This window comes from Charadrius vociferus, unplaced genomic scaffold, assembly GCF_000708025.1.
Source record: "Charadrius vociferus isolate BGI_N301 unplaced genomic scaffold, ASM70802v2 scaffold159, whole genome shotgun sequence".
NCBI classification, from domain to species: domain Eukaryota; kingdom Metazoa; phylum Chordata; class Aves; order Charadriiformes; family Charadriidae; genus Charadrius; species Charadrius vociferus.
Window position 1 is genome coordinate 1,809,329 of NW_009649940.1, and position 12,987 is coordinate 1,822,315.

The following is a 12,987-nucleotide window of genomic DNA, read 5'->3' on the forward strand; positions in this document are numbered from 1 at the left end:
CTTTTTTTCTATTATTTTACTCTTTCCTTTTCCTTCCCTATTTCTCCTGCTTTCTTTGATACTCCACTTCTTTCACTCCATCAATCTATTGATTGACAAGCTGATGTATTGCTTTGAAAGGGTTCTCTAAAATAATTTCAGTACCACAAGAACATTCAGATGTACACAAGGCATGTTCATTTTCAATCCATTAAATTGTCATTGGAATACTGAAATTGCCGGAGTGCGGTGACAATACTCCATTTTGCTTCTTCAGAGATTGTAAGTTTGCCAAATAGGCACAAATCATGTATACTAGAGTCATACCCATCAAAATTGCAGTCTGTACTCTGCACTGCTCAAATTAGAGTCTGCTGCCAGCTTGTTTCAAAGAATATACAGGAAAGTACACAGCTGTGGCAGTCTCTAACTAAATGAATAATGCAATATCAACATCTGTAGGATTTTTGAAATGCTAAACGTTCAGATATGAAGTCTCTGCTGAGGACACAGATGGTAATGATGTTGTTCTTGCAGTGGTTCCCACCAGAAACGGACAGAGTTCCATAATCAGACCGGACTGTTAATGCCTGAAACAATACTTTCTTTTAGCAGCACTAGCTCTCAATGTATCGCAGAATGATAAATGCTTGCTTTGTGGGTTGCATTTAATTCCAAGCTTTGTTAAGCTAAAGAAATCCAGTAATGAATATGGACATCTTCAAGCACGAATACAGATGCCAACACCAGCTGATAGCACTCAGCAGGTGAATGTAAACCGACAATCCGGGTTAAGGTAGAATAATTAAAATAAATTTTCCATTCAGTGCAAAAAGCATAAGCAAGTCCTATGTTTACCTCAGCAAAACACAAACAACTAAGCAAACTTTTCCTATATGCTATAATAATTAGATATTATTTTTGCTTTTTTAAAACCCATCAGTATGCCTTGCCTACTGAAAGAATAAAAAGAAATTAAAGTAATCTCTGAATACAAGCAAACAAATATATCTGTTCATCATCCAGCGTTTTAGGGCACCGATGAAAGAGAACACAATGTCTAATAATTTATTCTTTGTCCACTACTTTTTTCCATTAATGAAATTTGTGTTTCAAAGGCATTAAGCAAATACAAAAAAGTACTTTTGCTCAAATTAGATGATGTCCCTGGAGTCAGAAAAAAGCTAAAAGAACTGACTGAAAAGCCAACAGAAAGTTAAGCAGTGCTGAGAGGGAGAGGAATGATAAGAAGCTAATAAGGAAAGGAATGACTATATAAAACAAGCCTCCGAGAGAAGGCATGATGTCACAGATCAGCTCATCTGGACAGTTGTAGTCTGAACACTTGATCCCAGACACAACTTATCTTCTTAGCTGGGATAGGCTCTCCAGAAAGATTGAGGATTATTTCCTTTGTGCATTGACACAGCTGAGACAAGTATATCAGAAATTTTAAAAACTGTGCCCAAACTGAAGACGACTATTTGGAAAGCTTAAAAAACAGGGGGAGAGGTCAAGACGCTAAACGAGAAATTCCAGGAAGCCTATCCAGGCAAAGAAGGAAAAGGATGCATCTTTTTCAACAACGGTTCTTGATTAACCCTATAACATCACTTTACGAATTTCAATAACCCCCTCCTCCTTGTTTCAATTTTTAAGAAAAGATCAGAACTTCATCCAAAAGAAACCTGACATAAACAACAGTTACCTTTCCTATTTAAATGCAGGAAACATGGTCTTGAGAGACAACTACTCACCTCTGCGATGCCTGGAGTTCATAACCAGTAGGTTCTTTAAGCAACCAGCATTGTTTCTCTGGAAGGGATGAAAGATGCTTATTCCTGCAAATGCTCTGCAGCAAAATCTGAAAGGGACAAGGTTTTGCATCAGCCACATTGCTGTCCTCAGGAGCTGCTTAGCAGCTTTGCTGGTCTCATGCTTTCATCGTGCCCAAACTACTTACCTGGTCTTGCACGTCCTGTGAAGATTGGGAGCCACGTGCTTCTGCTAGTTGCTGACAGAGATGTCAGGAAAAGTGGATTCCTATTTTCCTTTTGGGTACTTCTCTTTGAGTGTGGCTCCTTCAAACATTTGAGTTGCTGTCCAGCAGAAGGCTGGCTTGGCTCTGGAACTGGTGTCGCCAGCTAAGCAAAGCCTGCAGACAACTGTGCCTTTATCCCTTCAGCAGAGGAAGAATTTTCCTATTCCTAAAGTCACATTTTGAAAAGGAATAATTGCTATTAGAAACATTTGTGGGGCGAGCAGAAGGAAGTGAAGACAGAAAGAAAGATAGATAAGAGCATCATAAGCACATCCTAAAGTCAAGAAATCCTACAGTGCCCTGGAGCAGAAGACCCTGGGAGACCATCAAATGGGCAGTAGTTCAGTAGTTTAATCGCCTCATAATACCCCAAGGGGTGCAAAACTGTGCACAAAATCCTCAGCTATAGTTTTAAGAGCGAAAAAGTTGCTATAAAAAAGAGCCTCTCAGGTCATACCATTCTTTTCCAGGAAAAAAAAAAAAGTGCACTGTTCTTCCCATAGGAGAAAAAGTAGCATTCACAGCCAAAGAACAGAGGCAGACTGTTAACTCTGGGGTCACAGCAGCTGTTGTAGCCAAGATTAAAACCCAATAAGAGTAGAGAGGCACAACTCAGGACCTCTGTGCTGTAAATTGCAGAAGAACTTCTGCTGCTAAAGCAGCAGATAGGGGGTACAGTGGCCAGATACAGACTGGAAACACACATGCAAAATGTGCACGTAGCACTGGCCAAAAGTAATAAAAAAAGAAGACAAAAAGTTTTGCAAACTTTGGGAAAAAAAAAGGTAGCTCTAGTATTCATATGTTTCTTCACAGAAAAAAAAAAAAAGCTGAACATACACCTTGATGCACGGAACATTAACATTTTGCACATGCAGGAATCTGAGCTTCAAATCAAGCCACAGAGGGCCTCAATGACTTGCCCAAGGTCAAAAAATAAAACCCATGTAAGGCTCTTTGATTGTGATTTGCTTTCTAATGTAGAGAAAGCTCACATGCTGAGGGCACTGAAACATTTTTCAGGCATACAAGAGCTCCATCTAACTAATTTACTATTCATATATACTTTAAAGAATCTGATCCCAGTAGATGTTTGTTCACATCACAAAGCTACCACATATTTTGAAATAATCTGTTATAGTTAGAAGACTCTGTAGAGGAAAGGCCCAGAAACCCAGAAGTGAAATAGAAGACATGTTACAAAGGAGGATCAAAGGATACGCTGACAGATGCGTTCAGGAAGCTGAGACGATGTTTCTGTGCTCAGTGAATAGCTTGAATCCAGGCTATCTCGTGTTAATATTAATACGTAAAGCATTTCTCAAAAACTTAATAATGGCATTAATATGGTAATACAACTGCCGCTCTCTTGTGAAACTTTTACAATTGGTAAGACTTCTGTTTCTTTTTTCCCCTTAGGAAAAACCCTACATCACCTTCCATTGCTCAGTTTCTTAAATAAAAAGGCACTTAAATACTCAGGCACGTTATGGTACCAGCTGTCCTATCTGCTACCATACACTCCAGCCAGGATGGGCCTCGCTTTTTGGTAACACGAGCTTCCTGCAAAAATCCGAACCAAATCCAGAAAAGCCCTTAGATACTCTTGTTTTGAGCTATGTAGTTAACTCCAGTTGAACAGTCACTGAAAAAACAGATTCAAAATTACGCATGTTATGAAATATTTTGCGGATGGTCAGTGCCTCATTGTTGAACCAGTTTCTCTCTGTAGTATGTGTCCTAAAACATGCATATAGTTCATATGTGTTTTCTATTTCCTAAGAACACAGAATCTTGTCTTTCCGCTTTGGCTGTCAGTGGAGCAGACTCTGCTTTCTGCTGCACATTTGCTAGCCAAATAAATGAAATAATACTCTACAGAAGAGAATATAAGTATTTTTCCACGACACCTTGATGCTAAACAGTCTGACAACTGTGATATTCTGACCATTGTGGAACGTCTTTCCCAATATGTATACAGCTACCTATATATCCAAGTATATTTCTATTTCCATAAGCAAAGCACCTCCCTAACTGTGAGGAAGCTGATCTATAACAGACACTGATACTCCAGATTACCAATGCAAAGCCAGAGAACAAACGATCTGTTTGGAAAGATTATGGTTTGTAGATCTAAGATTTTAAGAGTGCTTCGGTATGTTGGAAGAACCTCATAGGGAGAGAACAAAATGCTTTATGAAACCTTAAATTATGTAAAATACTGAGATGTATTATACGAGGCATTTTAAATAAGGGCAGAATAAAGGCTAAATACTTCTGAACTGTCTCAGAAAAATTAATCCTTCTTAATTCATGCACCATTACTAGCCTCTGATATTAAAATGCCTCCTGCCTTTAGGCTGATGTGGTTATAATTATTCACTTGTTTTAATTCATATTTTACGTACTGTATGTATTTTTATGCAGCAGCAATTGTGGTGGCATCCAACAATTAAAAACAAGCATAAATTAATCTCTCATTTACAGGCAACCATCTTCAATTAACGAACTAAAGGACCTTCTACAATTTTTAATTAAAGTTCTGAATAAGCCAATACATCTCATACAAATCTTATGAAATCTGAACTTTTCAAGAGGACCTTTTTAACAACACCTTGGAGGCCATTTTATCCCTACTGCGAAAATAAGAGCCTAAGCTTTTTGTCTCTCTGACTACTTCTGGGTGCCCCAGGACCAGGTAATATCCTCCCAGCACCACTCGAGCAGTAGTTAGTGTATCGATTCTAGCCTCAGAAAAGTTACGTTCCATTTTTTAGCACTGACTCCCTGAACGACCCTGGGAAAGAAAACTGGTATTTTGTACATAATTTCGTTGTCTCACAGAGCTGCTGCAGTGCTAAGTCAGGGACTCAGTTGAAATTGTAAAAGCTTTTCTATAAATGTTATTACAATCGCTAGACAGCATTCTCCTTGACAGGGTTCATCCTCAAACACAGCCCCTGAACTTGGACCCAAAGATGCTATTTTGGGTATAGATCCACAGAACTAAAGAAAATTTTGGGCAAAACCCTCAGGCTTCTTTCTGCAATGGGATGACTATAACAGCACCCTTCATATTTATTAGGCTTTTGCAGCTCCTGAATAAGAAAGAGCATGCAATGACCGTTGTCAGAGAATTGATGATATTGCAGGCTTTTTCTGTTAGCCTCTTACGGCAACGTGATGGCAGCTGAATAGAGAATCTAGGATATATAAATCTCCCAAGTAGTCATGCTCTCGGATGCAGCACAGGAGGCAAAGTTGCCCGCTATAACCCAAACACTACCACAGAATGAATAAGTTGCAGTGGAAAACACTGAATTCAGAGCTCACAGCAAGCACGCCCTTAAGAAGAGAGAAAAATTGCAAAATATATTTCTGACAGATGCGAGTTACATGAAAATCTGCTTCTTTTAAGCCTAATTTTGGACCATATTGGCTTCTCACGAGTCATGCTTCTCATGAGAACAGAAAAGACTGTGGCAAGGATCCAGCCCCCAAGTAGTTGGGTCCTAAACTGACAGAGGTTGAAAAATAACAATCGACATTGCCTTTAACTTAGCACTGAAGACTACTTTTCATGTTATAAGCAAGCTACCTGCTGTAAGGATAGAGACATCATTCTATTAATATTCGATTGGTGAATATTAGATTATCAGTATTTAATGTGAATACTTTTCATGAGTGTGTTGTACTGCATAACCTAGAATGTATTCATAACTTAGTTACAATCGGAATCTGTCACCATAAAAAAGTAATATGTAATACTGCATGGCTATTTAGATTCAAGTATACAGTAGAAAAGTAGCAGTATATAGTACTGATATTTTGAAAAAATAGCAGTAAAACATTCTATTATTTTTAAAGGTCCTTATGGACTTTTCTTTGGCAAAGCTGCTATCTGCCTTTAGCCGTAGAATGATATTTCTGTTGTTACCTTTTGCAGGTTAGGAACATTCATGTTGAAAAGAATGAGAACACTACTCATCAATATTTAGATTTGAAAGCACACAAGGAGGATATTTATATTAAACACCCTCTCAAAGGATACAGGAACACATTTAAAACTTTAGAAATAGAGCTACTATTTGCAAACTTAAGTATAGATTTATCCCATATATCATGAAACATGTAGTCCCTTCTCTAAATTATTAGTAGATATTTAAGTCGGTGATTTACCATCTTTCTTGGGATAGCCAATTAGAATATTTGGGGTATTGAATTTGTACAATACTTTTTGATTTCCTCATACACAATTTCATATATGTGTATGTTTCTATAAAGATGATAATTTTCATACATAAAGGACAAATGTATTCTTTTAATCAGAATGGCCCTATAACTTAAGGGCAAAAATAAATTGCTCAATAAGGAGTCATGTATGTCTCTCTCCAGTGAAATCCTGTATCTCTCTGCCTCATCAAACAGCAACCACCATGTGTAGGCAGAAGACTCCTGGAAATTAAATAAATTGTGCCATGCAGAGGAAATAAAACTAAGCAGTTCCATAGCACAACATAGTGAAATGATGATAAAGCCAGATTTTACAGTGCTTCTATCTGTCATATACTTGTCATATGTCCATTGTCATAAACTTGCATCCTGAATTATATGATACTGCATAAATCGGCTTTTCACTTTAAAAGTTACAGAAAGAGCCTATGCTACTGCAGATTTGAATTTGAAGGGGACATATGCATATGTACTCATACATCCGGTGCTAAAAGAAAGAGATTATATTGCAACCTTAAACACTGAGTAATGTCAGAAATATTTCCATTTAGAATTCCTGACTACATAACAGCATTTAATTCCATTTCCACTTACTTCATTTTCTAGAACCTTTTAAAACCTGACTCCCTGTTATCTTAGCTCATTGTCCTGCTAAACTAAGTTCCCCTAGGTCCCAGACCTGATTTATCTAATCTAAGATACTCTGCCCAATTAATTCTCACTTATTTTGCAGCAGGATTTATTAGCTGAAGCATGATGACACACTGAATGCAATGCCTGGCCAACTTAGAAATCAGGCATAAAAACTTGCGTCTCACTCCAAAAAGCTGCATGGGCACAAGCTTCATTTTCCAAATTCTTGCCACAATTCTTCCCTCTTCCCAGCTCTCCCACTCTTCTCTTTTCTAAGCAGATCTACTTCTTCTTCCTTTCCCATCTATGTCAGGCAGCTTTCCTCTCCCTTTTCAGCCAGGAACAGCCAACATCTTCACGGCAAGACCCAAAGCATGTGGAGGGTAGAAAAGGTCTTCAGGGAACTGCAATGCTGAAAAATAAAGTCTATATTTAGCTGTGTGACCCTGGGCAAATTGGGGCAAATTTTCAATAGATAGCAAAGAGAACAGGCCACATATAGCAGCCCCTCTCTGCCAAACATTGACCATTTATTTGACAGTCATAGTGCATAATTATTTTAAATTCAGACTAACAAATATTTTTCTATGCTAATGAGCAAATAGCTTCAGAATTTTCCAAAATCGTTCAGCTCAAGTAGTTACATCTAGGCAAAACTTGAAGCAACCGAAAACAAGATTCTGAATGGTAAATGTCAAGGAACACAAGTAGGTACTTCTCCTTATCCCATCTCCAAAAAAGTTGACCTTGAAAACCTTCTTACACAGAACAAAAGTAAATCAAACATGTTCTTCATACTTTCTGCAGCTTTTAATTTTTATATGAAGTGAACAATCATTATCCAACACTGAGGGCAGATGTGCCGGGGATGGGCATGCTGTGTAGATTTCTGCACAGTGCTATTTCATGAAGACATCAAACACTTGCCCCAAAGAGAAAAAAGACATCAAACAGTTGTTGCAACTCTCTCAATGGAAGAACAGCAACATTACTGAAAATTTTAGTGATCTATAGTTTATCCTTATTTTATCCTCATGTACTCAGGCAGGTGGACTTTATAAAAGAGGTCTCAAAGCTAAGGTCACACAGGGAGCAATAAAGCAAGTGTTCAAATACTGCTCTGTGCCTGTATTTCAGGCATTACCTATTATTTTACAGGGACAAAAAGAGGACACCAGTTCCTTGGCTGCTCCTTCATGTCAGTGATAACACTTCAAGAAATGGTGTCAGTGCCAGTTGTGATGATAGATTTTGTAATATGGAAGCTGTTTCAGTAGGAGATAGATGTAGGTCATCAACCTGTGACTCACACGAACATTCTCAGAGATGTTAATGCAGGGAGCAAAACCAAACAATTTTCTGAAGGTTTCCGCCATTTTTACAGATATTAGAAGAAGTTTCTACAAAAGGGAAATGCCATCTTGAAAGCTGTCGAACTTATAAAGTTCTCATGCAGCTGAAAAACCCCAATCTTCCCACCGTCACCCAAAAAAAACCCCACTGAAACCACTTTCTAGGAAACTGAATCAAAAGTTAAAAAAGACACATCCACAATTTGAAAGCAGTAAAATTTGATCCTGGGAACAAAACTTGATGTAACAATGTAAACAGAAATCAGAGTGACTCCTAGTAGTTCAATTCAAATTCTAGGCTATTATCTTCATAGTGCCTGAAGGGCCTGAAAATGTTATGAAACGCACCAAAGTTCAAAGGTAAATGTAATCAACAGGTTTTGTACCTCTGGATTTACATACTTACAGTAAAGTTCCCTTTTATAGAAAAAAAAAAAGTATACTTAGACTTGGTATAATATTGTGAAATTAACTACTACAGACACTAGCAACTATCTACTTTCCATCCTGCCTACTACACACCCTGGTTTATCTCTCTTTCTCTCATAAAAACACACTGAAAATTCCTATTCACTACGGTGACATGAAGAGCTTGAATAGAGCATGTGGAACATAGCTGGAGTGAAACACTTATGATAGTGTTGAATAGGACACAATAAAAGCAATTACTAATATTCGTCAGTAGAAAATAATCAAGACCGATGGATGTATTCGAGAAATGTAAGTAATTAAAGCTTTGCTCTTAAAACATCAATGGGATTTTCTTCATCATCCATCCCCATAGCACAAGATGTAGATTCTGTTGACTCTCACTGTAAATTCAGATATTGGAGGATGTTATGTACTACCATTTTAAGTACACAGAGGTTGTGGGGGAGAGTGGCAGGGGAGAAGTACTTTTTCAGTACAAGAGTACATTGGAACCTGATATCTTTCCTGGATTCTATCTTAATTTCGTGCATAATGAGATGAATAGAAAGCTATCATTTCATTTCAATGGACAAGTGATCAGACCCCAGATACCATTGCTGTAGTGAACTTCATACTGAATTTCAATGAAGGAAGCTTTCACAGGCCGATGTTAGATATTGTTCTGGAAATTGGTTGGGGACAAGTTACTCGCACAGCAATGTGGCAACATTTTCCCCATGGAAGGAAAAAAAACATATTATCACTTAAATTACAAACTTGATATCTCCAGCAGCATAAGGCACAAGCAATCCAAGGTAACTCTTCCATCTTGGCCTCCTCTGTGCTAATGTTATCAGGATTTCTAGATGGTTCTTTTTTCTTTATCTTTAAATGAAGTAGGTACAAGATGCTGTGTTAAGTCTTATATGTGGGACTTGATCTTGTAAAAAGCTGGAAGTCCTGAACCAAACTAGAGCCAAAGAGTTCAAAATGCATTCTTATTGAAAACTTCTATGTAGCAGAATTTTAATGTCTCAAATAGTTGGTCTTCCCGTCATTGTTCTGCAGGAGTCATTGTTTTAAGATTATGAAGGATGTTAAACAGAATTATGCATTAATTTTTTTCTAAGGCTTTTGATAAGATGGCTTTCTTCACAGGAGTTATTGGCTAGAACTTGGTGGAGTATGTTAGGTTTATGAGATGTGTTACTGACTCCAGCAGGAAGGGTTGGACAGGAATCCTTAAGAACAAACCCTGTAGATGAGGGTTTGTAGAGGCATGTTCATCAAGTCTAAGTCTTTTTTCATTCTTTAACAAAAACTCAACATCTAATAAAGAAAACTACATTTCATTGAAGCATAGGATGAAGTTCCTCCTTTTTGCCTGCTGATCGCTCTCATGCAAGAGCGGTAAACACTATCTAGAGGCTGAAATTGCATACCTGGACCACCTATGAGATGTATCTTTGAGTCCTAAATAAGGCCCGGGTGTTTTTGGAGGTATGTTCTGTGTAGTGATCAGGCAGTACTGATACTTTCAAACACTGTTAATCTTTCTGCTGGGAAATGAAAGCTTAAGACCACAGTTTGGGCTCCACAGTATACCCAGGATTTTAACATGAAAAACAGCAGCTGTTTTTTCCTATTATGACTTCCCAGTTGGCAGATTTTCTGCTCAGAGGGCCTACCACCTGGGCTTATGCCAACAGAAGTAGGAACAGTTGGATCTAGTCTGTGATTAACAGAATAAATTCCCCTTCCTACAGATAAAAAAAGTCTAGGTTTTACCAAAAGGGATATGCCACAGAAAAGTGATGACAAAGCCAGGTTCTCACACTCCGGTGCACTGAGGAGGTGACTCTTTCAGCAGAGGAGTCCACCCTGCCGATGGTACACAGAGCGCCCAGCACCAGCATCCCCCCAAGGCTGCTCTCAGCAGTCCGAGCAGTAACTGTCTGCAGCTCTGGGCTCCTCCTCCAATTCCTGCTCCGGGCACTCATCCCCCCAAGCCTAGTCTCTTAAAAACATAAGCAACCTTCACTCTCATTGAGACACATCTGCAGCACATTCCTCAGAAAAACTTCAGCTGTATGTACCGCATGACAATGGGATTGCATTGTCTGTAAAAAAAAAATAGAAATCACGTCTTACTGTTCTTCAGGTAAACCATATTTGAGTAAAGCCTTACATTTTGCTGTCACAAGCTTTGCTGTTCTGCTGATGACTACTCACATAAAGCAATCATTTCTTTCCTGAACAAAGTAAAACCATAGTTGCAAAACTCAGAAAACATGATTGCATACAATTACGTAGTTTTCCCTAGTTTGGTTCACGATAAGGATTGCCCGGCTGCTTCCACTTCATCCCAAGGAGGAGCGCAGGTGTCCATTATAGTTCCTGGACAGAGTTCATTCTCATTTTCCTTTGAAAGGAGAGGAGGAAATGGGTGCATGTTATGATCACCTTGCTATTTCAAATGTTCACTGTGCATATCCAATTGGTATCTGTATCGTCTGTAGGTTTGTTCTGATTTTGTTTCCTTTGGTTACTGTAATCACAAATTGCCCTGTTTCAGGCAGGCACGATACATTCAGAGAAGAGAAATCTCCTACCTCCAGGAAATGATCTAGATCAGGAACCAGGTGCAGGCTGTTAGAGAGCCTGGAAAACAATGATTTCTTTCCCCTAAGTACATGGGCATCTTGGAAAGATGCACCACCTTCTACAGATTAGGTACCTGCATAAAGCTGTGAGATTACTGCTGCATTTTTCCCTTTTCTGTGTGCCTCGCTACACAGGCCATAGACTTTAAAATTTAGGGAGCGTTGATTCATACGCTTCAGCTATAGGCACCACTTCTATTTTTTATGAAAGATTAAGGACAAACCTCTAGCATAAATGTCTGTGTTCTTCTCTGCCTCAGCTTAGTTGTATCTATTCAGAAATACATACTCGTTACTAGTGCTACAGTACTGTCTCTCTCATGCCTGTGACAAAATTGATCTGGGCTGTAAATCAACAGTGCTGAACTCCTGTGAAATTCTCGTCCATGGTATATTCTGCATTACATCCATGCGTGCAACTGCTACAGTTGTCTCTGAAACTTCTCCCAAAGTTTACCTTAGGTGTTACCTTCCCCACCTCATTTAACAAAAAAGACAAACAACCAAAAAACCCACAACCAAACACAATCCCACCCTGAACCCTCAACACATATTCAGGGCTTCACTTTGGTGACAGATTCTGCATTTTGGGCCATTGTCAGTCACAAGAAAACATTTCTTTAGCTACTACAAGCACTAATGCTTATTAAAGACCAGAGCCAACTCCCACGGAAGCCATCGGGATACTTTCAAGTAACTTCCTTGTGGTTCAAATCGAGCCACGAAACACCTATATTACTAAAGATACCTCATGTTTCCAGTGAGGACTTTCTGCTGTTTCTATATGAAGTATTTATAAGAAAATATTGAACTGTATTTCACAGTGACTCAGTAAATAGCTCATGTCACGCTCAGTGCTTTTGGGCAGCAATTAAAGATTTAAGGCATTCAACAAAAATGCCATTGCTTAATTAAAACCAATAAAAATCTTTCCACATTAAAATATTTGCCTGTTGCCACTCAGACTTTGTTCTAGGTGTACTATAGGATTTTTCTAGCTAATCTTACTTAAAGCAAGCAGTAAGCTATTTTTCCCTGGATGAAAGCTTTAAAAAAATCATATTGCCTTAATCTTCACACTGTTAAGAATTTTAATGTGTATTTATTCTTCAAACGTGCAGTCCCATATGCATTATTTAATTTCATTAGAGATAATGGGCAAATTGATACTTTCATACCGCTTGGGTTTCTTTGTTGGAATTGTGGAGCTATAATCTGGTTATCATCAGACAGAGCATTACAGACTGCGTCGGCCTCTACGACTGGCTCTCGGGTCCCTCTCCAACAGTGCCTTGGTCTAGAAAACATGTGTATACTCTTAGTACCTCTGAAACTGCAAAAACTGAACTCCCTCCTCCCTTCCCCCCCATGCCAGTGGTTTGATGAATAACAGTGACTGTTTAGTTTTCCTTCCAGAAGGCTCAGTTTCATCACACGCTCAGCAACCACACCACCAGTGAAGCACAAAAGGCATAACAACACGAAGAGAAATCCAGAATCCACTTGTATTGCCCTGCTTAGAAACATGAAGTGGCATCCTGTCATGACCCAAGTTCAAAGGAACTAACTGGTGTCTTCAAGACCCTCCAATGATGTATTCTAGGGAGAGAAAGTATTCTTGGAAAAGAGCAAGATTTGGAAGACTAGTCTAGATGACCCAATGGAAAAAAGATCA